Source organism: Emys orbicularis, chromosome 6 (genome assembly GCF_028017835.1).
Source record: "Emys orbicularis isolate rEmyOrb1 chromosome 6, rEmyOrb1.hap1, whole genome shotgun sequence".
NCBI lineage: Eukaryota > Metazoa > Chordata > Testudines > Emydidae > Emys > Emys orbicularis.
In genome coordinates, this window is record NC_088688.1 from 29,681,800 (window position 1) to 29,687,841 (window position 6,042).

The following is a 6,042-nucleotide window of genomic DNA, read 5'->3' on the forward strand; positions in this document are numbered from 1 at the left end:
ATCCCTGCCATAAGAATTTTTAAAGCTCTAAAAATACACACAGGAGGGGAGAAAATACTGGAGCCTACTGAGTGAATTTTAAAACATTCACAAAATTAATAGTTATTTTAACTAATACAAATATATTTTTAAAGCACAGTACAATTTATTATATAAATTGCCTTCATTTTTCTTTATGACTTTTTTAACCATTATTTAAATTTTCTATTTCTTTTCACAGCAGGAAAAACAACAAACATACTGGAAGATGGCTGTGTATTACGGCCTCCATCCTGCAAAGACTTACACATGCTTAACTTTATGCGGTTAGCCATCCCACTGAAGTCAATAGGACTCCTATCAGGGTGTAAAATTAAGCACAAGTCTTTGTAGGCTCGGGGCCTTATTAACAGAAAGGAAAGTAAGGATTGCTACTTCTGTTTGTAAAGATAAAGAGCAGACAAAATAAAGCTACATTTCCCTATTGATAGCCTCCAAGAGGCTTTGGGGGTTGGTAGGTTAAAATGCCGCCAATGGTTCCCTGACACATACAGTGTGACCATTAGTACACCCTCTAAGTGTGGGGCAGCTCATGCCTTCCACTGTGGCCAACATGTTCCACTATCCCTTTTGGGTTGGCTAGAGACCATAAGGCCTATGGTTGAGCTGGGTACTCATGAGTCCTTTCCCACACTTGCACACCCACCGGTGAGCTGGGCAGAATGCGACACTCAATTAAAAACTGACCTTTAATATCCACAAACAATATCTTTCCTTTTCTGGTATTCTCAGGATATCCTTTGAAGACCAATTAAAGTGAGATACATATAACTACACATATGAAATGTTGGGGTCTAAATTAGCTGTTAACACTCAAGAAAGAGATCTTGGAGTCTTTGTGGATAGTTCTTTGAAAACATCCACTCAATGTGAAGCGGCAGTCAAAAAAGCGAACAGAATGTTGGGAATCGTTAAGAAAGGGATCAATAATAAGACAGAAAATATCATATTGGCTCTGTATAAATCCATGGTATGCCCACATCTTAAATACTGCATGCAGATGTGGTCACCCCATCTCAAAAAAGATATATTGGAATTGGAAAAGATTCAGAAAAAGGCAACAAAAATGATTAGGGGTATGGAACGGCTGCCATATGAGGAGAGATTAATAAGACTGGGACTTTTCATCTTGGAAAGGGGGGGATATGATAGAGGTCTATAAAATCATGACTGGTGTGGAGAAAGTAAATAAGGAAGTGCTATTTACTCCTTCTCATAACACAACAACTAGGGGTCACCAAATGAAATTAATAGGCAGCAGATTTGAAATAAAAGGACGTATTTTTTCACACAATGCACAGTCAACCTGTGGAACTTCTTGCCATAGGATGTTGTGAAGGCCAAGACTATACCAGGTTTCAAAAAAGAACTAGATTAGTTCATGGAGGATAGATGCATCAATGGCTATTAGCCAAGATGGACAGGGTTTGCCAGAAGCTGGGAATGGGCGACGGGATGGATCACTTGATGATTATCTGTTCTGTTCATTCTCTCTGGGGCACCTGCCATTGGCCACTGTTGGAAGACAGGATACTGGGTTAAATGGACCTTTGGTCTGACCCAGTATGGCTGTTCTTATGTTTTTATAAGATTAGATTTGGTCCAAATGTTAACTGCCTCACTTATCAAAGTGTGAAACAAGGGAAAGAACCGATGAGGCTGTTACAGAAACCCATCATTGAATAATTAATATTCCACTGATATACACTTTTGATGTTAAATTGGCAGTCATGAATTAAATGATCAGTTACTTGTTGTAGAGAAAGTATCAAATTAAATTTCAAAAGCAGATTATCAGTTACCATGCTGAAAAATGAAAAAAAAATCTATTTTTCTTCTTTCATCTCACCCACATGTTAGAAAGGCACCATATACTACTTAATATTGAAATAAATAAGGAAATACCACAATTCAAAATGTGCATAAGAACATAAGAATGGCCATACTGGGTCAGACCAAAGGTCCATCAAGCCCAGTATCCTGTCCTCTGACAGTGGCCAATGGCAGGTGCCCCAAAGGGAATCAACTCAAGTCCACACTATGGAAAAGCTAAGTCTAATGATCATGATGGTCCTGGAAAATCACTTACAAAGAAAAGAAAATATGACGATGATTTATATACAATATGGCTTTACATGCATTGGTGAGCAAGAATGTCCAAAACCACTGTGTGTAATTTGTGGTGATGTTCTAGCAAACAGTAGCCTCAAACCTTCTCTACTTTGGCGCTATTTAGAAACTAGGCATCCTGCATAACTCGACAAGCCTGCTGATTTTTTCAAGTGAAAATTAGCTGAGAGGAAAAGTGACAGTACCAGTTTTATATTCAAAGCAAGTACTGATAATGAAAATGCACTTGAAGCGTCATACCGCGTGAACTACTGAGTAGCAAAAGCATCAGAAGCCCATACCATAGCAGAGAGCTTGATTGTCCATGTATAAAAGACGTAGTTCATTGCATGCTCAGAGAAAAGGCTGCAAAAATGATTGACATGGTACCTTTGTCCAATAATACGTTGTCACAAAGAATTAATGACGTCAAATAATGTAGAGACTACAATGATACAGAGAGTGAAAAATAGTCCATATTATGCTATACAGTTGGATGAATCAACTGATGTAGCTAATCTAGCTATTTTGCTACTGTTTGTACATTATGTGAATGAAGGTATGGTTGAAGAAGACTTCTTGTTTTGCCAACCATTGGAAGAAAGTATAACTGGAGAAGATATCTTCAATCTGACTAATGCAAATTTTCAAGAAAAGGAAATAGATTGGTCTCGTTGCCTAGGCATTTGCACTGATGGGGCCACATCAATGATGGGGAAGTATACCGGATTTGTAGCTCGAATAAAAAAGGTTGCATCAAACATCTCTTGGACTCATTGCAGTATCCATAGACAAGCCCTTGCAACAAAACACATGCCTGAGGGACTGAAGGAAGTGCTGGACAATGCAGTGAAAATGGTGAATTTCATAAAATAACGACCAACAAATTCCAGAATATTTCACATACTTTGTGAAGAAATGGGTAGTATACACAATTGTCTGTTGACCTATACCAAAGTTAGATGGCTCTCACGGGGCAAAATCCTTGTGCGCTTGTTTGAGCTTAGAACGGAAATCCTAGTTTTTTTCAACAGCCACCCTTTCCACCTTGCCAGCTGTATAGAGAATCATGTCTGGCTCCAGAGCCTAGCTTAGTTAGCAGATATTTTCTCAAGAATTAATTACCTAAATTTATCGCTTCAAGGCCTCGATATAACAGTTTTCAATGTGCAAGAGCAAGTTGAATCCATGATAAAGAAGTTACAGTTCTGGGAAAGTTGTTTAGAAAACAATCAAACTGAGTGTTTCAGTAATCTTCATGACTTCCTGGCAGAAAATAAACTTCAGGTGGATCAGTGCACTAAAACCAATATAACTGCATACCTAAAAGGACTTTGCACAACTTTCAGGGAATACTTTCCAACTTTGTCAGGCGATAATCACTGGATTTGCAACCCTTTTGATGATACCACTTTCTCAACACAGATATTGAACACTGAGGAAAAAGAGAAATTGATTGAGATCTCCTGTGATTACGAACTGAAAAGGAGTTTCAGAAATCTGTCTTTGATCAAATTTTGGCTGAGTTTAAGAAACAAGTACCCCCTTCTGGCAGAAAAAGCTACTACAGTTTTGTTACCATTTTCAACAACATACTTACGTGAGAAAGCGTTTTCCTCGTATGCACATCTGAAAACCAAATACAGAAACAGACTTGATGCCGAACCAAACCTGAGACTTTATCTTTCTCCAGTGGTTCCGGACTTCCAAGAGCTATGCAGAGCAAAGCAAGCATATCCATCACACTGAGAAAATTTAAACTTAAATCCCTGGAAATATTCATTTTTAGGAGAGGGTTCAAAAGATTTCACAATTTAGTGAAAGGGGTTCACGGGTTGTTAAAGTTTGGGAACCACTGGGTTAGACAAATACATTTCAGGGATGGCACAGGTTTACTTGGCCCTCCCTCAGCACATGGGGCTGGGCTTTATAACTTCTCGAGGTCCTTTACAGCCCTCCATTTCTATGATTCTATACAGGTAGTTACTTATTAGGAAGAAAAGTTTATTCTGTAATGCTAACCTCATTTTGTACATATCTTTCTGAAAAATATTTTTAAAGTTAATTAGCTGTTTAAGTAATCTGGGAAAACAAAGAGTGAATACAAAAAAATATATGTACTTATCACAGAGTGCTAATGTTTTTACAATATTGTTTTACTAATGAAGCTAAATATATATACAGGCTTCTAACCATTACATTACCAAGAATATCTGCTGGCTTGATGACATAATTTTGTCTGCTAATCAAAACTGGTCACTTAAATGCACATTTCTGTGTAATTTTCTCTTAAATGGTTTTATCTAGAAATCCATTCAATTTTTTTATACTGCACATTCCAACCTCTGATCTTTTTCTGTCATGTTGCCACTTCCTGTTTGTAAAAATTGAAAATGAAAGATTGTGATACAAACCATCATGAAATTAAAAGTTGAACTTAAAGCTCTGTCCTAATTCATAATTTGTTCTGGTCTTTCCGTTGTTTCCTAATAGAGTCTTCAGGTTAATGCATATAGACTGTCTTTATAAATATTTATTACAAGTGAGACTTTCTTGTAAATTTATGTTTAAGGTTCTTAGAGTGAAATTTCCAAAGTGTTCAGCATTGACCTTTGTTTCTACTAAAGTCAATGGAACTTTTACTGTTCACTTCAGTGGGAAAAGAGTTAGGCCAGCACAGAGTGCTTTTGAAAATCACACCTCACTGTGAGACATAAAACTGTTAATATGTGCTATAATACAAGGCTCACTGGCCTGCACTCAAATCATGGTTTAAAAGAACACATAAAAGTGAATTTATGCAGGATTGTAAACCTGAGTAGTTAAGTCTGGCAGCCATGTATGTTATAAACATAAAATAAGTGGGCCAAATACTATATTAATTTACACTCTGTAAAATCCAACTGATATCAGTAGCATTGTATAGGTTATAAAGCAGCACAACATTTGATCCACTGGTTCTGGTATTGATGCAGCATGGTTTAAAGGAGTAGCACATAGCTGTCTTAACCATTAGTGTACTGTGTAGTTTGGGTAAGTCACTTAGCCTTTCTGATTCAATTTCCCTAGCTATAAAATGAGGACAATCTATTTCACAGGGTACTGTGGATTAATTGTCTTTTAATGTTTGTAAAGTTCTTTGTACATGTAAAGCACTAATATTTATTTGGCATGGTATGTAGACGATATGGTTGCAGCTTTAGTTTTGAACTTCAGCAGAAAATTCAAATTCTTATGAGATTGCCTGCCATTCTATTTGATAACATTACCTCTGCTTTCTGACATCTAAACATCATTCCTAGAAATGTCACTAAAGGTACTAGAGAGACAAGGTGGGTGAGCTAATATCTTTTATTGGACTAACTTCTGTTGATGAGAGAGTCAAGTTTTTGAGCTTACACAGAGCTCTTCTTCGGATACTAGTGAGAATGATTTTTTAAAATGGTTCTCATAGTTGCATAGGACATAGCACATCTAGAAAAATGTCTGCAACACTTCCTGGCTTATTAATAAAGATAGCTGATTTTACATATAATATTTCACCTATTTCTATGCTGGATAGAAATTCATTTTAATTTGCAAGACTAATTTGATTTGAAGATAAGACATATTTTGCTCAAATTCACACCCATGCAATCCCTTTGACACATGAAATGAATGAGGGCATAGGTGCTGGAACTCGGGGTGTCGGGGGTGCTGCAGCACCCCATGGCTTGAAGGGGTTTCCATCATATACAGGGTTTACAGTTTGGTTCAATGGTTCTCAGCACCCCCACTATAAAAATTGTTCCAGCACCCCTGAATGAGGGAAGAATTTGTCTCAAGTAGTATAAATTCTTAAATCAATGTTAATTTTATATACAATAAATACTGGGTGATATTTTCTAGAAACAA